General features: G+C 38.4%; 4 long non-coding RNA genes across 5 annotated transcripts; 2 read left to right on the forward strand and 2 right to left on the reverse strand.

The window, feature by feature from the left end:
* The first annotated feature begins 2,231 nt into the window (after positions 1 to 2,231).
* Positions 2,232 to 3,711, forward strand: LOC141381614 (uncharacterized). The gene is made up of 3 exons (XR_015483055.1): positions 2,232 to 2,439; positions 2,730 to 2,826; positions 3,497 to 3,711. It is a non-coding gene; the product is annotated as an uncharacterized LOC141381614 (long non-coding RNA).
* Positions 3,712 to 7,839: 4,128 nt separating this feature from the next.
* LOC141381612 (uncharacterized) lies at positions 7,840 to 10,509 on the forward strand. 2 transcript variants are annotated; one of them, XR_015483059.1, is made up of 3 exons: positions 7,840 to 8,047; positions 8,334 to 8,430; positions 9,101 to 10,509. It is a non-coding gene; the product is annotated as an uncharacterized LOC141381612 (long non-coding RNA). The 2 variants fall into 2 exon arrangements; XR_015483058.1 differs by having other exon boundaries at positions 8,334 to 8,455; positions 9,033 to 9,859.
* On the reverse strand, positions 9,853 to 12,207 carry LOC147844690 (uncharacterized). The gene is made up of 3 exons (XR_015483056.1): positions 12,001 to 12,207; positions 11,315 to 11,411; positions 9,853 to 10,192 (listed from the first exon to the last, which is right to left on the reverse strand). It is a non-coding gene; the product is annotated as an uncharacterized LOC147844690 (long non-coding RNA).
* A 717-nt stretch (positions 12,208 to 12,924) lies between these two features.
* On the reverse strand, positions 12,925 to 19,287 carry LOC147844691 (uncharacterized). The gene is made up of 4 exons (XR_015483040.1): positions 19,083 to 19,287; positions 16,799 to 16,888; positions 13,892 to 14,703; positions 12,925 to 13,794 (listed from the first exon to the last, which is right to left on the reverse strand). It is a non-coding gene; the product is annotated as an uncharacterized LOC147844691 (long non-coding RNA).
* Positions 19,288 to 21,450: the final 2,163 nt, after the last annotated feature.

Genomic DNA, 21,450 nt, shown 5'->3' on the forward strand with positions numbered 1-21,450 from the left:
TCTGGAGAGGAAACACACAAATGAACACTTAACAGCAGAAAACACATCTAAAACATCAGAATTCATCACTTCATCATCAACATAACAGCTCATAAACAGAAGATCACATGTACAGATATATAGATATTGTCTAGTTGACAGGTACAGTATTAAACACTGCAGCTCAACAAAAGCACTTTAATTGACTTTTTTAACAAGCATAAGTCCAGATTTATGCCTCTTTACTCTAGAAATATCTTATTTATAATCATTTAAAAAAAGCTATAAACAGTCTTACCATGACATTAGCAAGAAACATGTAAACAATCAGATATTTCAAGGAGGCTGAGACAAGCATCATGCATGCTTATTTGCCCGATGGCACTTTCTAAAACATTTACATTAAAGACAGCATCAAAATCAGCTTTGATTGTCAGTGTTCAACACATTTGATCCATCACACCATATGAACTGACAGACGAGTCCTGTTATAATGACACCATTTAAACTACATATCAATGACTTAAAAAAATTAAATGTAAAGACTGTTCCACAGCTCATGTCAGTGATTGTACAAGCAAAACAATGACTTAAAGAGAAATGACACTTACAGGTGAGTCTCTTCACTCCATTCCTGCACTTTATCGCAGATTCCGATGCTTTAATTTGCTGTTGAGCTGGAATATGTGCTGTTTAAACACATTAAGAGTCTGTCGCTGAGCTGTCATCTGTAAATTTTGTATTTAAATCAAACTGCGCGTGTTTTGTTTTGGTGTCTGTCATCACGCGCTCCTTGTTGTCAAACAAACACCTGAAGCTGTGAGTCAGACTGGACGCGAAGCCGCTCGCGCCGCCTCGTGGAGCGGGTGAAGAACTGCACTTCCGCTTCTAAAAACGTAGTTTCACTTTGTTCAGTTACTGAAAACATATAATTTTACACTTTATTATCTGCATACTCATCCTCTAAAGTTGAGCTTTTGAGATTATCAGCTCTCTCTTGCGAGCAAGAGTCCCTATATGAGTAAATACTATAACAATAGTACCAACACAGCAAATTCCAATCCAACATAGCAGTGTATCTACCTCTATACCACAGATCTTGATCCTGAACATCTGAAAGAAGTTATATTTGAGTCTTCACCTGTCATGTGCCTTGTGAATAAACAATACAACCACTAAAGTCACACTGCTGTGCTCAAACCTCTCACTTCATTGCAATCTTAGTTCAGTTTAGGTGTGTTTTAGTCAGTTGAGCCACTGCTGTTTACACACTAACTGCACACTGTTTCAGACACTTTGATGAATTTACTGCAGCTCATGGTTTCAACACAAGCAATAATGAGATTTGAACTCACGTCTTCTTGACTAACACACCACACTTTAATGCTGAGCCACTGAGTCTCCAGTCTTTACTCTTTATTAAAACTAAAGTGTTTCAACTGTTCGAGACTCATTTTTGGATTGATTTAAAATGTCACATGCAGAAATAATAATTCATTAAACTGATAACACGAACATCATTCGTAAACATTCATTTATTCAAGTTATTTGAAATAAAAACAAGAGTCTCATTCGCCTTGAAGCTTCTTGTGATCTGAAAGACTTTAATAACAGCATCAGGTGTTATTGATCAGGCTGGAGGTGAAATACTGAAGTGGATCTTCAGGATCAGGATTAGACAAGCGCTCGAGAAAAGAAAAGTCTTGATTTAATTCAGTTTTCATGTATTAATGCAGGTCCTCTTAATGTCCACAAGATGGAGCTGAAGCACTGATCTGCTCTCATGCATCTGTTAGAAATAAAGCTGCCAGTTAATGTTTACTTGTCATTATTATCATCAGTTTAAATAAATTGAAAGCAATCTCCATTTAAACACATTCATATCTCCAAACATGCCGTTTGCACACAATAATTAAGTCAAATGCTACTTTTAATGTGCACAGTGACATCAAAACAAAACAAGTTTAAGTGAACACTTAAGACAGATGTGAAACAGATAAACTGCACAGAGACACAGACTAAACGAGCTTCTGGAAATCTTTTGTCCTGTTCTCAGTGTTTACACTTGAGGCTTGTGTTATACCACTACCTTACCACATCAGCTTCTTCAGATCCTAAATAAATCATAGATTAGTTTGCAAATTTACGAAAATCAAGCCCCAGTTTAGCCTGATCCAGTTCACTGAAGCGAAAGTGCAGTTCTTCATCCGCTCCACTAGGCGGCGCGAGCGACTTCACGTCCTGTCTGACTCAGCTTCAGGTGTTTGTTTGACAACAAGGAGCGCGTGATGACAGACACCAAAACAAAACGCGTGCAGTTTGATTTAAATACACAATTTACAAATGACAGCTTAGCGACAGACTCTTAATGTGTTTAAACAGCACATATTCCAGCTCAACAGCAAATTAAAGCAGCGGAATCTGCGATAAAGTGCAGGAATGGAGTGAAGAGACTCACCTGTAAGTGTCATTTCTCTTTTAAGTCATTGTTTTGCTTGTACAATCACTGACATGAGCTGTGGAACAGCTTGTTAACTTGCTTGTTAAATGCTTGTTAAAAAGGTGAACTGATTTGGTTTTGAACAGCTGCAGTGTTTAATACTGTACCTGTCAACTAGACAATATCTGTATATCTGTACATGTGATCTTCTTCTGTTTATGAGTTGTTACGTTGATGATGAAGTGATGAACTCTGGTGTTTTAGATGTGTTTTCTGCTGTTAAATGTTCATTTGTGTGTTTCCTCTCCAGAATGAAGGTTGTGTTTGGACTGTTCAGCCTACAGAATCAGAGCTCTGGGACATTTGACAGCCATGGACTGTAAGGATGGACGTCTGCTGCTGGACAGGTGAGACCCGCACCTTGTGTTTGAGGTTTGGTGTGTCGGTTACCATCATTTTCTTTCTGGGGGGTCGTCCCTCTGGAAAGGAAATGATGGTAACCGAAACGGGAGGAGAAGGGACGGGGGTCCAGAATTTTATACAGCTAAATTTATTTTGTGGTAAAAAGCAGCATAACCCCTGCTGTACATGGCCCCGTAGGTCAGGGTGGGACCCGACCCATCCCACCCCTTCTTTCACACCACATTCACACATATCACAGTGATCTGGCTGGGATTGAACCAGCGACCTCTAAACCCATGAGGCATTGCTCTACCACTGAGCCACAGATCACATAAAGAAAGATGTGCTGGAACTCATATTTGACTAATATTTCACTGCCTGATGTGCAATAAAGGAGCAGAGCTGGGCTTAGAACCCAAGTCTTTATGACAGCCTTCAGCATGGAGAACATGTGTTCAGCCAGTAGCACCACTGTGACTTTCACTCTAGGTTGAGGAGTTTAGCAAAGTTTGTCAGATATAATGGCGTTTATTTAATGTGTGCAATAATGAGATTTGAACCCAGGACTTCTTACTTGCAACACAACTCTCTAACCACTGAGCCACAGATCTGTTGTCTGTACACATGCTGGGAATTATATTTCACTCTGATTTTACAATTATTCTGTTAAAACAGGCAGAAGGAGGATTTGGACCCTTGAATCAATCATCAAGAGAAGATTCACACATATCACAGCAATCTGGTTGGGATTATACCAGCAACCTCTTAAACCATGAGGCATTGCTCTACCACTGAGCCACAGATCTCACACAGGATGACATGCTGGAATTTATATTTGACTATTATTTTACTTCCGGGTGTGCAATAAATGAACAGAGCTGGGCTTTGAATCCAAGTCTCTACTACAGCCTATACCATGGAGAACATGTGTTCTGGCAGTAGCACCACTGTGGCTTTCACAGATGTTTGAGGAGTTTAGCAAAGTTTGTCTGATGAAATGCTGTTCATTTAATATATTTGAGACTTGAACACAGGACTTCTTAATATTAATGCAGCACTCTAACCACTGAGCCACAGATATGTGGGATGTGTTTATGGTGGAACTTATATTTCACTCTGATTTTACAACAATCCTGTTAAAAGAGGCTGAAACAGGATTTGAACCTCTAACTCCATCACCCTAAAACCATGCCTATAACCACATGCACCACTGTGCCTACAACACTGAAAGCACATGTGTTTGACTTGTTGTCAGATCTAATAACATATTTAGCATCATTTAAAGAGGGATTTGAACCCACAACAGTGAACACGTTTAACCAGATGTACCATTGTGACTTTCGTGCTAAATGCTGGTGTTTTGGAGACTTTGTTACATTTTAGGACATCTATCTTCACATTTAAAAGTGACATTTAAACCCATGAGTCATATTTAAAAGTAAGGTTTAATTTCCAGACTTGAGCACAGAGAGTGCAGCTGATTATCCACTGAGACACAGAGCCTGTAATAAGGGCAGGAGATTTTCACACACTTTTTTATTCAGCTCCTGATATTCTAATCTTTCAGTCTATTATCTGTGTAAGTATGTGTGACAAAGTTATTTCTGCTGTCCGAGTAATTTTGAGATGACCTTAAGATGTCAGATGCACAACTAATAAGCTTGAAGCTTCTTGTTAGCTGAAGGTCCTTCATTATCAGCCTCAGGTGTTTTGAATCAGGTTGGAGGTGAACTGGAGAGTGGATCTACAGGATCAGGATCAGACAACTGCTTGAGAGAAAAAAAGGCTCGATTTAATTCAGATTTCGTGTATTAATGCAGATCCACATATTGTCCACAAGATGGAGCTGAAACACTGATCTGATGACTTTCATCTCTGTTTTAAATGAAGCTGCCATTAAATGCGTTGATGCATGAGAACAAATCAGTGTTTCAGCTCCGTCTTGTGGACAATATGTGGATCTGCATTAATACACGAAAAATTAAGCACTAAAAGGAAAAATCCTGATCCTGAAGATCCACTCTCCAGTTCACCTCCAACCTTATTCAAAACACCTGGGGCTGTTAATGAAGGACCTTCAACTAACAAGCGTCAAGCTATGCTGACACAGTCTAATTCAAACAAACACCGGCTCTCATATGGAAGTCACAGTGGTGCAAGTGGTTAAACACATGTTCTCTGATGCTGGAGTTGTGAGTTCAAATCCTGCTTCAGCTTTTTGATGTTTTAACAGAATAATATAAAATCAGAGTGAAATATAAATTCCAGCATGTGTTCCTACAAGAGATCTGTGGCTCAGTGGTTAGAGCTTTGCGTTACCATTAAGAAGTCCTGGGTTCAAATCTCGTTATTGCATTGATGAAATAAGTGGCATTATATCTGACAAACTTTGCTAAACTCCTCAACCAAGAGTGAAAGTCACAGTGGTGCTACTGGCTGAACACATGTTCTCCATGCTGAAGACTATCATAAAGACTTGGGTTCAAAGCCCAGCTCTGCTCCTTTGTTGCACACCAAGCAGTGAAATATTAGTCAAATATGAGTTCCAGCACATCTTTCTTTATGTGATCTGTGGCTCAGTGGTAGAGCAATGCCTCATGGGTTAAGAGGTCGCTGGTTCAATCCCAGCCAGATCACTGCGATATGTGTGAATGTGGTGTGAAAGAAGGGGTGGGATGGGTCGGGTCCCACCCTGACCTACGGGGCCATGTACAGCAGGGGTTATGCTGCTTTTTACCACAAAATAAATTTAGCTGTATAAAAATCTGGACCCTCGTCCCTTCTCCCCCCGTTTCGGTTACCATCATTTCCTTTCCAGAGGGACGACCCTCCAGAAAGAAAATGATGGTAACCGACACACCAAACCTCAAACACAAGGTGCGGGTCTCACCTGTCCAGCAGCAGACGTCCATCCTTACAGTCCATGGCTGTCAAATGTCCCAGAGCTCTGATTCTGTAGGCTGAACAGTCCAAACACAACCTTCATTCTGGAGAGGAAACACACAAATGAACACTTAACAGCAGAAAACACATCTAAAACACCAGAATTCATCACTTCATCATCAACGTAACAGCTCATAAACAGAAGATCACATATAAATATAGATATTGTCTAGTTGACAGGTACAGTATTAAACACTGCAGCTCAACAAAAGCTCTTTAATTGACTTTTTTAACAAGCATAAGTCCAGATTTATGCCTCTTTACTCTAGAAATATCTTATTTATACTCATTTAAAAAAACTATAAACAGTCTTACCATGACATTAGCAAGAAACATGTAAACAATCAGATATTTCAAGAAGGCTGAGACAAGCATCATGCATGCGTTTTTGCCTGATGGCACTTTTTAAAACATTTACATTAAAGACAGCATCAAAATCAGCTTTGATTGTCAGTGTTCAACACATTTGATCCATCACAACATATGAACTGACAGACGAGTCCTGTTATAATGACACCATTTAAACTACATATCAATGATTTAAAAAAAAATAAAATGTAAAGACTGTTCCACAGCTCATGTCAGTGATTGTACAAGCAAAACAATGACTTAAAGAGAAATGACACTTACAGGTGAGTCTCTTCACTCCATTCCTGCACTTTATCGCAGATTCCGCTGCTTTAATTTGCTGTTGAGCTGGAATATGTGCTGTTTAAACACATTAAGAGTCTGTCGCTGAGCTGTCATCTGTAAATTGTGTATTTAAATCAAACTGCACGCGTTTTGTTTTGGTGTCTGTCATCACGCGCTCCTTGTTGTCAAACAAACACCTGAAGCTGTTAGTCAGACTGGACGCGAAGCCGCTCGCGCCGCCTCGTGGAGCGGGTGAAGAACTGCACTTCCGCTTCTAAAAACGTAGTTTCACTTTGGTCAGTTGCTGAAAACATATGATTTTACACTTTATTATCTGCATACTCATCCTCTAAAGTTGAGCTTTTGAGATTATCAGCTCTCTCTTGTGAGCAAGAGTCCCAAATGAGTAAATGCTATAACAATAGTACCAACACAGCAAATTCCAATCCAACACAGCAGTGCTTCTACCTCTATACCACAGATCTTGCTCCTGAACATCTGAAGGAAGTTATATTTGAGTCTTCACCTGTCACGTGCTTGTGAATAAACAATACAACCACTTAAGTCACACTGCTGGGCTCGAACCTGTGACTTCATTGCAATCTTAGTTCAGTTTAGGTGTGTTTTAGTCAGTGGAGCCACTGCTGTTTACACATTAACTGTACACTGTTTCAGACACTTTGATGAATTTACTGCAGCTCATGGTTTCAACACAAGCAATAATGAGATTTGAACTCACGTCTTCTTGACTAACACACCACACTTTAATGCTGAGCCACTGAGTCTCCAGTCTTTACTCTTTAATAAAACTAAAGTGTTTCAACTGTTCAAGACTCATTTTTGGATTGCTTTAAAGTGTCACATGCAGAAATAATAATTCATTAAACTGATAACACAAACATCATTCGTAAACATTCATTTATTCAAGTTATTTGAAATAAAAACAAGAGTCTCATTCGCCTTGAAGCTTCTTGTGATCTGAAAGACTTTAATTAACAGCATCAGGTGTTATTGATCAGGCTGGAGGTGAAATACTGAAGTGGATCTTCAGGATCAGGATTAGACAAGCGCTCGAGAAAAGAAAAGTCTTGATTTAATTCACTTTTCATGTATTAATGCAGGTCCTCTTATTGTCCACAAGATGGAGCTGAAGCACTGATCTGCTCTCATGCATCTGTTAGAAATAAAGCTGCACAGAGACACAGACTAAACGAGCCTCTGGAAATCTTTTGTCCTGTTTTCAGTGTTTACACTTGAGGCTTTTGTTATACCACTACCTTACCACATCAGCTTCTTCAGATCCTAAATAAATCATAGATTAGTTTGCAAATTTACGAAAATCAAGCCCCAGTTTAGCCTGATCGAGTTCACTGAAGCGAAAGTGCAGTTCTTCACCCGCTCCACTAGGCGGCGCGAGCGGCTTCGCGTCCAGTCTGACTCACAGCTTCAGGTGTTTGTTTGACAACAAGGAGCGCGTCATGACAGACACCTAAACAAAACGCGTGCAGTTTGATTTAAATACACAATTTACAAATGACAGCTTAGCGACAGACTCTTAATGTGTTTAAACAGCACATATTCCAGCTCAACAGTAAATTAAAGCAGCGGAATCTGCGATAAAGTGCAGGAATGGAGTGAAGAGACTCACCTGTAAGTGTCATTTCTCTTTAAGTCATTGCTTTGCTTGTAAAGTGACTGACATGAGCTGTGGAACAGCTTGTTAACTTGCTTGTTAAATGCTTGTTAAAAAGGTGAACTGATTTGGTTTTGAACAGCTGCAGTGTTTAATACTGTACCTGTCAACTAGACAATATCTGTATATCTGTACATGTGATCTTCTGTTTATAAGCTGTTATGTTGATGATGAAGTGATGAATTCTGGTGTTTTAGATGTGTTTTCTGCTGTTAAATGTTCATTTGTGTGTTTCCTCTCCAGAATGAAGGTTGTGTTTGGACTGTTCAGCCAACAGAATCAGAGCTCTGGGACAGTTGACAGCCATGGACTGTAAGGATGGACGTCTGCTGCTTGACAGGTGAGACCCGCACCTTGTGTTTGAGGTTTGGTGTGTCGGTTACCATCATTTTCTTTCTGGAGGGTCGTCCCTCTGGAAAGGAAATGATGGTAACCGAAACGGGAGGAGAAGGGACGGGGGTCCAGAATTTTATACAGCTAAATTTATTTTGTGGTAAAAAGCAGCATAACCCCTGCTGTACATGGCCCCGTAGGTCAGGGTGGGACCCGACCCATCCCACCCCTTCTTTCACACCACATTCACACATATCGCAGTGGTCTGGCTGGGATTGAACCAGCGACCTCTTCACCCATGAGGCATTGCTCTACCACTGAGCCACAGATCACATAAATAAAGATGTGCTGGAACTCATATTTGACTAATATTTCACTGCCTGATGTGCAATAAAGGAGCAGAGCTGGGCTTTGAACCCAAGTCTTTATGATAGTCTTCAGCATGGAGAACATGTGTTCAGCCAGTAGCGCCACTGTGGCTTTCACTCTTGGTTGAGGAGTTAAGCAAAGTTTGTCAGATATAATGGCGTTTATTTCATGTGTGCAATAATGATATTTGAACCCAGGACTTCTTACTTGCAACACAACTCTCTAACCACTGAGCCACAGATCTGTTGTCTGTACACATGCTGGGAATTATATTTCACTCTGCTTTTACAATCATTCTGTTAAAACAGGCAGAAGGAGGATTTGGACCCTTGATTCAATCATCAAGAGAAGATTCACACATATCACAGCAATCTGGTTGGGATTATACCAGCAACCTCTTAACCCATGAGGCATTGCTCTACCACTGAGCCACAGATCTCACGAAGGATGACATGCTTGAATTTATATTTAACTATTATTTTACTTCCGGGTGTGCAATAAATGAGCAGAGCTGGGCTTTGAATCCAAGTCTCTACTACAGCCTATACCATGGAGAACATGTGTTCTGACAGGAGCACCACTGTGGCTTTCACAGATGTTTGAGGAGTTTAGCAAAGTTTGTCTGATGAAATGCTGTTCATTTAATATATTTGAGACTTGAACACAGGACTTCTTAATATTAATGCAGCACTTTAACCACTGAGCCACAAATATGTGGGCTGTGTTTATGGTGGAACTTATATTTCACTCTGATTTTACAACAATCCTGTTAAAAGAGGCTGAAACAGGATTTGAATCTCTAACTCCATCACCCTGAAACCATGTCTATAACCACATGCACCACTGTGCCTACAACACTGAAAGCACATGTGTTTGACTTGTTGTCAGATCTAATAACATATTTAGCATCATTTAAAGAGGGATTTGAACCCACAACAGTGAACACGTCTAACCAGATGCACCACTGTGACTTTCGTGCTAAATGCTGGTGTTTTGGAGACTTTGTTACATTTTAGGACATCTATCTTCACATTTAAAAGTGACATTTAAACCCATGAGTCATATTTAAAAGTAAGGTTTAATTTCCAGACTTGAGCACAGAGAGTGCAGCTGAATATCCACTGAGACACAGAGCCTGTAATAAGGGCAGGAGATTTTCACACACTTTTTTATTCAGCTCCTGATAATCTAATCATTTCAGTCTATTATCTGTGTAAGTATGTGTAACAAAGTTATTTCTGCTGTCCGAGTAATTTTGAGATGACCTTAAGATGTCAGATGCACAACTAATAAGCTTGAAGCTTCTTGTTAGCTGAAGGTCCTTCATTATCAGCCTCAGGTGTTTTGAATCAGGTTGGAGGTGAACTGGAGAGTGGATCTACAGGATCAGGATCAGACAACTGCTTGAGAGAAAAAAAGGCTCGATTTAATTCAGATTTCGTGTATGAATGCAGATCCACATATTGGCCACAAGATGGAGCTGAAACACTGATCTGATGACTTTCATCTCTGTTTTAAATGAAGCTGCCATTAAATGCGTTGATGCATGAGAACAAATCAGTGTTTGAGCTCCGTCTTGTGGACAATATGTGGATCTGCATTAATACACGAAAAATTAAGCACTAAAAGGAAAAATCCTGATCCTGAAGATCCACTCTCCAGTTCACCTCCAACCTTATTCAAAACACCTGGGGCTGTTAATGAAGGACCTTCAACTAACAAGCGTCAAGCTATGCTGACAGTCTAATTCAAACAAACACCGGCTCTCACATGGAAGTCACAGTGGTGCAAGTGGTTAAACACATGTTCTCTGATGCTGGAGTTGTGAGTTCAAATCCTGCTTCAGCTTTTTGATGTTTTAACAGAATAATATAAAATCAGAGTGAAATATAAATTCCAGCATGTGTTCCTACAAGAGATCTGTGGCTCAGTGGTTACAGCTTTGTGTTACCATTAAGAAGTCCTGGGTTCAAATCTCGTTATTGCATTGATGAAATAAGTGGCATTATATCTGACAAACTTTGCTAAACTCCTCAACCAAGAGTGAAAGCCACAGTGGTGCTACTGGCTGAACACATGTTCTCCATGCTGAAGACTGTTGTAAAGACTTGGGTTCAAAGCCCAGCTCTGCTCCTTTATTGCACATCAGGCAGTGAAATATTAGTCAAATATGAGTTCCAGCACATCTTTCTTTATGTGATCTGTGGCTCAGTGGTAGAGCAATGCCTTGTGGGTTAAGAGGTCGCTGGTTCAATCCCAGCCAGATCACTGCGATATGTGTGAATGTGGTGTGAAAGAAGGGGTGGGATGGGTCGGGTCCCACTCTGACCTACGGGGCCATGTACAGCAGGGGTTATGCTGCTTTTTACCACAAAATAAATTTAGCTGTATAAAAATCTGGACCCTCGTCCCTTCTCCTCCCGTTTCGGTTACCATCATTTCCTTTCCAGAGGGACGACCCTCCAGAAAGAAAATGATGGTAACCGACACACCAAACCTCAAACACAAGGTGCGGGTCTCACCTGTCCAGCAGCAGACGTCCATCCTTACAGTCCATGGCTGTCAAATGTCCCAGAGCTCTGATTCTGTTGGCTGAACAGTCCAAACACAACCTTCATTCTGGAGAGGAAACACACAATTGAACACTTAACAGCAGAAAACACATCTAAAACACCAGAGTTCATCACTTCATCATCAACATAACAGCTCATAAACAGAAGATCACATGTACAGATATATAGATATTGTCTAGTTGACAGGTACAGTATTAAAAACTGCAGCTCTACAAAAGCACTTTAATTGACTTTTTTTACAAGCATAAGTCCAGATTTATGCCTCTTTACTCTAGAAATATCTTATTTATACTCATTTTAAAAAACTATAAACAGTCTTACCATGACATTAGCAAGAAACATGTAAACAATCAGATATTTCAAGGAGGCTGAGACAAGCATCATGCATGCGTTTTTGCCTGATGGCACTTTTTAAAACATTTACATTAAAGACAGCATCAAAATCAGCTTTGATTGTCAGTGTTCAACACATTTGATCCATCACAACATATGACCTGACAGACGAGTCCTGTTATAATGACACCATTTAAACTACATATCAATGACTTTAAAAAAATTAAATGTAAAGACTGTTCCACAGCTCATGTCAGTGATTGTACAAGCAAAACAATGACTTAAAGAGAAATGACACTTACAGGTGAGTCTCTTCACTCCATTCCTGCACTTTATCGCAGATTCCGCTGCTTTAATTTGCTGTTGAGCTGGAATATGTGCTGTTTAAACACATTAAGAGTCTGTCGCTAAGCTGTCATCTGTAAATTTGTATTTAAATCAAACTGCGCGTGTTTTGTTTTGGTGTCTGTCATCACGCGCTCCTTGTTGTCAAACAAACACCTGAAGCTGTGAGTCAGACAGGACGTGAAGCCGCTCGCGCCGCCTAGTGGAGCGGATGAAGAACTGCACTTCCGCTTCCAAAAAACGTAGTTTCACTTTGGTCAGTTACTGAAAACATAATTTTACACTATTATCTGCATACTCATCCTCTAAAGTTGAGCTTTTGAGATTATCAGCTCTGTCTTATGAGATAGACTGCCCCTATCTGAGTAAATGCTATAACAATAGTACCAACACATCAATCTGGCTGGATTTGAACAAGTGACCTCCAATCCAACATAGCAGTGTATCTACCTCTATACCACAGATCTTGCTCCTGAACATCTGAAAGAAGTTATATTTGACTCTTCACCTGTCATGTGCCTTGTGAATAAACAATACAACCACTAAAGTCACACTGCTGGGCTCGAACCTGTGACTTCATTGCAATCTTAGTTCAGTTAAGGTGTGTTTTAGTCAGTGGAGCCACTGCTGTTTACACACTAACTGTTTCAGACACTTTAATGAATTTACTGCAGCTCATGGTTTCAACACAAGCAATAATGAGATTTGAACTTACGTCTTCTTGACTTACACACCACACTTTATTAGCTGAGCCACTGAGTCTCCAGTCTTCAACCCCAGAGCTCATTGAGCAAGTGTTTTAATGGGGATTAATTTCAGTGACATCTGCTTTAGATTGTGTTTCTGAACTACTGTGCTGAGAGAAGAAAAGCAATAAAGAGTATTTCATACCATTTATTAAAACAAGTGCTGTTAACTGTTAACAATATCATTAAAAAAAAAAAAAAAAAACAGCAACTTTAAACCTATTTATTAAACTTTAAACACTTTTATTATAGGAAACTAAAACAATTGGTCAATAAAATCATAATAAAAATTCACAATAAAATAAAATTAAAACAAATTAACAAGAGACAGTAAAGCTAGCTGAAACAAGAGAATTAGCAAACATAAATGATTATTTTCAGATTTAATAAACACTCATTCTATGACAGAAAAACCCACCTGCAGCTGTTGGACAACGTCAGGGATGCACATTTCAAGCACATGTTGATTTACAAAAAACAAACATCTGCTCTGTATTTTCTTCATTTGCCAAATAAAATATAAACTAGGCATGTTAAGCTGCATATAAACATATAAATGTGTCTTTTATATAAAAAATAGTGGTGGAAAATTTATTTTATGCATCTTACCGTCATTTTATATACTCATTAATATACTTTATAAATGTCTGTTTTTTTATTCTTCCATGAATGTACTGTTTAAGTTATACCAAGTGTGACCAGTTTAACATGTTTATCATCAGATAAATCTGGATATGTACATGGTGATTTGACAAGCTATATGTTCGGGTGGGAGGTAAGACTGAAATATAGATGGTCAAAAATAAAGTTTGAGCGCTGATGTAACTGTGATTCATCCTGTATGTTACTGATGGCCTTGAGTGCATTACAAACTGGATAAAAAGAGAACACACTCTGTTTCAGTGTCTCACACTCTGCAGAAACCTGCATTGCTGTATGACTGGCAATTTGGGTAAGACTTTGTCTTCTCTACCACAGAGAAAGCCTCTTTACAGAAAATAGCCACTACAGAGGTTTGTCAGAATTCCTCATGTTTATATATATATATATATATATATATATATATATATATATATATATATATATATATATATATATATACACTAAATATATAAACTAAACCTTTTGTGTCACTAAACTATGCTCTGGTTGACAGTGGACATGTTCTGTTAACTCTGTAAAACTAAAACAAAACAACTGCTAATCTATATATGAAACTAACAAATATTACTACTAATCTTAAAACTAATCAAATATTATTGTTAAAATAAAAAAAACTAACATATAATAATAATAATAAACTATAATATCATTAATCATGATACTCATTGAGTACTGAGTTCAAATCCCTTTATTGCTTATGTTAAACCCTTAAGCTGCTTTACATCCATCAAAGTGTCCTGGCCAAATTCCCTCCATTGGCGCTTACCCATCATGGCCTCCCAATCATCCCCATCCACCGAATTGGCTCTATCACTGTCTCTCCACCCCCCTTATAGCTGGTGTGAGGTGAGCGCACTGGCGCCGTTGTCCTCTGGCTGCCGTCGCATCATCCAAGTGGATGCTGCACACTGGTGGTGGTGTGGAGAGACCCCCCTCATGACTGTAAAGCGCTTTGGGTGTATGGCCATACATGACAAATGCGCTGTATAAACACAAATTACATTAAAAAGTGTCTCCAACAGCAGCACTCAACATGAAAGCCGTGGATGGTGGCTCCGCTGCGTAGATGAAGATGAGGTTTTGTCTGGCTCTGAGCAACTCAAGACCAAACTCAGCATTTTGGGCCTGGAACTTCAGCAGTTTTTTGTATAAATACAGGGAACACAACAGTTGAACAGTGAGTGAGAAGGCGTTTGGGGTTGTAGCATCCAATCTGAGCTCTAGAACTGTGTCCAGCAGTTTTGCTTTTGCCTGGAAAAAAGCAAACAAAAAAGTGCTGAAAACATTTGCTTCCCTCAAAAAAAGAAACGATGGTAACTGACATGTTAAAGAACACAAGAGGCCATTTTCAGCACATCCGGTACAGGGATTGTTGTGCATCAATACTTCTGGAGTAAAGCAGTTTCACAACCTTCTTGAAAACTTTTACCTCAGTGGACCTTCATGCAATGTTTTCACACACAAAACTCAAGAAAGGTTATTAGTTCTTTCACAAAAATGACATATTTAATCTCAAAGATAAGTAACAATCCATAAAGTAACATGGTGCCTTAATTATTATTTCTATACTTAGTAGGGTCAAGAGTAGTTTACAAGAAATAGGAGTAGTCAAAGGAGGTAGCATGCCATACTGAATGCTGATACTTAATATTGTAATGTCATTCACTGCGTAATCATCTTGTTGCTGTTTTTACAAACTCTCCACTTCAGCGTGAAGCAGATGCTCATTCTACCACCATATAACATCCACAAGCATGCTGCAAACGGCATAAACCAAACACACAGGTAACATAACCACAAGGCAAGCTACACAAGTATTGCAAAGTAATAGTAGATTACTGAAAATAAACAGTTTCTGTTGATTCAGCAGTTTCCTGCTGGATCAGTTTGTTGTGAAATTAAAATAAAGATCAATCCGAGAAGTGTTTGCAAATCTACACTCTACAGCAGGGGTCTCAAACTCAAAGTGGTGGGGGGCCATTTCAATGACTGACCATTCATATGAAGGCCGTTTTAACATTTAAGTGCAAGAAAAAAGTGGAAACCGAATGTAATTGATGCATCTTAAAACAAGACACAACCTTTATATTTCAAGCATTACTTGTCACCAGTGATAATGCAAATCAGCACGTTTATCGTGTCGCAAATCAGCTGCTAAAATACACCTGTGGTTGTGTGTATGGCCGAGTGTTAACACACATTAACACTAGTCATTACACTCTGTGTTAGTCATTCTTACACAGAGACTATGCAGTCAAAACTAGCTTTTTGTTTCTTGTTGTACTTATTGAAGGGGTAGTTTAAATTGCTATTAAATACTACAAATACTACTAATTACTACAAATAATAGGCAAAATGATAATTATTATTCTGACCCAACCAATTGTATTGTGCAATAGCGTAAGAACAGCAGAAGGCAGTTTGGGTAACATAAGTGACTTTACTGGCAACTGTTCTTTCTTAATATCTTTCTTTTTTTGTAAAACTATAACGGGAAAAGTATGTACATATTCACGTTTATATTAACACGTTCAATTCAACCAGCAGTACAATTTTACTAATGTACATAGCTTTTATGCAAACCCTAATAAGCAAATGAGGAAAATCTATTAAACGAGACCATTTGAATCGAATATTAGCCCAATGATCATGTGTTACACCACCAGCATAAAGTGTAAGCCATGAAGAAATGTTTGTACAACAAAATACAAGTGGTATCAAACTGATAATAATCAAACGACCCTTGAATATTTGCAAAAATAAAGCGTTAGTAAAACTAGAGCACTTACAGACATATATCTTAACGTTTAAATCAGCCCCAGGAATAAAACACGTGTGTTACTCTCGACCATAAGTAAAACGAATCCGAATGCAGTGCTGTAAATGCCGACTAGGAGGTGGGTCAAAACCACAAGTGGCTAGATGAAACTGCACAACAATGATAGTGGTTCAAAAATATATGTTTTGGTGAGCCGAATCTTGTTATTTTTTTGATGTCAGTTGCGGGCCGGAGGGAGAAGGAGGGCGGGGCGTAAATGGCCTGCGGGCCGGCAGTTTAAGACCCCTGCTCTAGAGAACATACACAGGTAATAAAGAAATAAACACTGTTTGGCCAGGAGTTTATGGAGCGTGATTAGGCTCCCTTAATGCAAAAGAAACTATGCACAAATCTATAGACTTGCAAGGTCCACAAGACGGAAAATGTCTGAGAATGTGCTGTAAATGCTGGTAAACTTATCAATGGAGTAGTGAAAGTTGACGCCTAGCTGCATTACAGCAGGAGTATCAATACACAACAGTCACTGTACCGCATCTGTGAAAAAGACCCAGTGAGAAGAAGTCTGACCTGTCCTTCAGCAGATGAGCATCATCATAGTCGATGTCTGTCCACATGCCTCTGCTGGATGTGTGTGATGCTCCACACACATCCTTTAGTCTGCAGAGCAAAGACAGACATTAAGCAGTGAATATCGTTTTATATTTGATGGTTTTCATGAAAAGCAAATGACAAACATCAGGCCTAGATTATTAGATACAGTAAAACTACAGTCACAACAACTGATTCACATGTTTCTCTGAAGGTCTGACAGTGAGTTCAGCAATAGGGGAACATGACAACAGTCTAAATGAGCTGACAGAGGAGATCTACATTAGAATTATGCATCAATACGTGCAAACAACATATACTTATCAGAATATACAGCATATACACCAGACAGACTGATGACTTGTTTTTTTATGCATGTTAACACTGTGAGCTTGCCATTGAGTTCATCTACAAGTATTTATCAGTTTTACCACAGGAATTTAGAGGTGCATTAAGACAAAGGAGAATTTCAGGACAGAAGTTCATGTCTTCAACCTGTGCAATAATACCCATGGCATATTGTGAGTGTGAAATGTTAGTTTAGTCAGATTGTGTTCATCAGTAATTGTGATTTAATTTAAAATCACATCACATTTGATCAATTCTGAAAAAGATTTTCTGAACCAAAACAGCACAGAAACAGTTAATATGAGCACACCCTCACAATCCTCTCTTTTCAATTGATATTTTTTAGGATGGCTTACAATATTATATTTGTGTATATACAGTCGATTAGTCAGCTCTGAAGCGAAATATCGAGGAACAAAATAACTTGCAGTAACAGTCAAAAAATTAGAAGCCCATAATTGTATGTTAAGGGAAAATATTAAATAAAGAAATTAAATTTAAAGTAAAAAAAAAAAAAGTAATTATAGAATTTTTAAAAAATGCAATAATAGTATCGGCACATTCTTTCATTGGCATTGGGAATGTCCTTTGATTGCTGATTTTTGAAAACTGTCCATAATACATAAACAGAAAATTACAGCCTACCCATTAATGTGCCTACTATGTGTTAGTGACAATGTTTTCTATGTGCATCTTGACTGAAATGTGCAGTTGGCATGTTTTTTTTATCCAATGGATCAACCTTTTTAAAAACAGTAATTGAAAATCATATTAACTTTAAAACCACTTAAATTGGGCAAGTTTTAAAATGGTTTAACTGAATGTTAATCCGGCAAAATTCTTACTGTCGATTAGCATCTGAAATAAGCATTCAAGTTGTGTAACTAATTAACATTAAATTCTGCTGTTTTACTGAAGCTGCATGCACAAGAGGCAGTATAATCAGAGCAAGAGCAACCACTTGCATTTCAAGCTGGACTCCATTTCACTCGCATAGTGTGGACTGAGATCTTTTCTGAAAGTACATGGAAAAATTTGAGGATTTTTATTTTAAATGCCATTAAAATAAAAATTTACCAGTCTTAACAAAGCTTTGAACTGTTTAAAATATTGCAGAAATCTGCTTGTAAGCAGAAATAAAATATTAGTATCTGCATAATGAACAGAGATGCACACTTGATTACCATGAACACTGCAACATTTAGACAACTCACTGCCTTTCTGCTGCTGTATGCTGTTAAAAGTGCTCAAATATTCACTTTTGCAATTAGTCATCTAACTTAAAATGATAAAAAAACACTTATACAATTATAAGCAACAGCTGACAATTTTTTAACAAATGTTTATAACAAAACTTTTATTAATTTAAACTCTTCTTCTTAAGAGAAACTTGCGGCACTGATGGATGAACTTGATGGAAACTGAGAAATAATAAAGGAATGCAACATTTAGACAACCTAATGCCCTGCTGGTAAAAGTGCTCAATCAACTTTTGCAATAAGTCAGCAAAAAAAATTGTTTAATGTTAAAAAATGTGAGAATCATGCTGCAAACAGAAAAATAATCAGTAATGCAGCATTTCTCCATGCAATCTACGTTAGTCAGTAAGAGTCATTTTCCCTGTGTGTGGTTCAGTTCTGTAAGATATGCTTCATGTCCACAAGGAGGAGCTGGAAAATGAGTTGTTTAAAAATAGACTTTACAAGTGTGCAAATATCAGAACATGAAATAAATTATTGATTCTGAACTTAAATAATAAACATAACTCAAAAATGTTATATTTGAAGCACAAACAAATAGTAAAATAGTACTGCAAGACCTCTTGTCTCTTCTACTGTTTGTGTTTACATTTCGGCCATGTGCTATATGCCTACTGCAGTTCAACACATTGGACATTTCATTATTTTTCTCTTACCCCTTCTGTTGAGAAGCTGATCATCCGTTAGGTTAAATTCTTATCTGCTGTTTGAGACAATTTAAGGAAGATCACAGACGTAATTTATAATATATACAACTTAAAACGCATCCCGTCTCCAACGACACACTTCTAGTTTGTTTTCATGCATTAAAACTACTGACACTGATTCACTTCCGCTCCACTAGGCGGCGTCTGCGGCTTTGACGTTCAGCGTGACTGTGACACCTTTAGAGCCTCATCAACAACATGACACTGATGACAGCCGCCTCGACACGACTGATTATTTATGCTTTAAGGCCATTAAATTACAGTTACTGCAGATGACAGCTCAGTTACAGACTGTCACTCAACAACATGTATTTCAGCTCAGCAGCACAAACGACACGCTGTTGTCAAGCATCAAGGATGTCACGCGACTCACCTGTAAGTAACTTCACACAATTACTCCGTTTCTCTTTTAAACTCGTTAGCGCTCATTATATTGCATTTTACGACGGTTTAAAACGTACTTTGTTTACATGTTGTTCTTGATGAGAACCTTGTTATGTGAATTCAGGATGGTGATTCTTCTAAAGCTTAGGTACACTCAATAAGCAGTTGTGTTTTTCTCTGCTGGTGTTTTAGTGTGGTGTAGACATTGAATAAGCTTATTTTCTGAGTTAAAAGATGTCTGAATCTCTGATGCTTCTGCTTCTTTATGACACCTTTATGAGCTTTGTGATATTAGACACCTTGTCACCTGATTGAGGTAAAATTGTTTTTACATACACACCAACTTTGCAATCCTTGCACATTTAAATAGTGAAACTAGCAGCTAATGACTATTAAAGTCCTACATTGTTTACTGTCAGATAAATAGTGAAAATGTTGTTTTACCCTCAATTTCATTTAATAAATGAAAATATAAATAATAAAATGGCTGTGGACCATAAACAGAAGCAGAAGCATCCACTGAGTGATCAGTTCTAGCATTTATCCTGTCTGTCTTATTGTTGCATTATATTTTGTTTTGTAAAGTAATGTTTTGGGGTGATTTTAATAGGGTTTCTATAATTTTTAAATATGTTTATAAATATAGTCTAACTTAAATTAAGCATTTTTTCCTTACCCAGAATTGATTTGACCCTTTATAATGTGCGATATATGATTTATTTCACTATTCTCTGTTTATTCGGCCTTATATTAGAGATAAGAACTTTTAAAAGTGAAAATTTTAACCAATATGTGGTTTCTTTCTTTTTTTTTTTTCAAATAACGTGATTTCACGTTTTCTATAAATATAACAAACGAACAGTTGTTTGTGTGAGATCCTCGTGGCCTAGTGGTCAGTGCTCATGGTGTGAGAGCTTGACTGATCACAGGAGACCGGGGTTCGAATCACCACGGTGTTGCAAACTGTTGGAATTTTTTCCAAAAAAAAAAAGATTTTTTGAAAAAAAAAAAGTTTTTTCTCCTCCTCTTCCACCTCTCTCTCCTCCCCAATCCACCTCACTTCTCCACGCCATCTTTCTGACCCGCCTTCACCTTATCTTAGTCCGGCCTACCTCACTCATCTCTGTTTTACCGCCCCAGGTTTGTTATCCGCTGCCATTTGCTTTACCGCGCAAGTCATGTTTGTGCTCTGGTCCGTGTTTCACATTGTACTCTGGTCCGTGTTTCACATTGTGCTCATTTACTCTTGAGCCTCAGTTACTTGCCCTCTTATTCGTCTTACCGCCCCAGGTATGTTCTTAGGTGGGTTTCGAACCCATGCTGCATCCGTAACCTTGTCCGCAACCAACGGTGTTTAGCCAGTAGTGCCATCGTGGCTTTCACGCTGAGAGGAGGTGTTTGGCACACTTTGTTTGATCTATCCACAACAATAAGCAATAGTGAGATTTGAACCCAGGACTCCAAGATAAAAGTCTAACGCTTTATCAATGAGCCACTGAGATAGACAGGTAAGGCATGGTTTCCGGCTAGAATATAAAGAGTGTTTCGTGCCTAATTCTGAAATAAAAGAGAAGAGCTGGGATTCGAACCCACATTTTTACTGCATCAGACACTTTAGCCAATGCTTTTAACCACTACACCTTGTGTTGTGTGTTGTGTATACTATGAATTGTTGTTTATTCTGTTACTAATGAAAAGTATTAACTCTGAGTGTCCTAAGCAGGGTTTGAACCCAGAACTTCAATGTTAAAACACATTGTTCTTATCTATTGAGCCACTGAGCCTGAAAAGCAGAAGTGGTTTTCGATAAAATAACAGATCTTTTGCAGTTTATCAGTAAAAAAGATCTTGCACTGCGTTTGGTTTAAGTGGGATTTGAACCCACAACCTTAAGCTTAAAACGCAAATGCTTAATCAATTGAGCCACTGGGCC

This window comes from Danio rerio, chromosome 4, assembly GCF_052040795.2.
Source record: "Danio rerio strain M-AB ecotype USA chromosome 4, GRCz13ab, whole genome shotgun sequence".
NCBI lineage: Eukaryota > Metazoa > Chordata > Actinopteri > Cypriniformes > Danionidae > Danio > Danio rerio.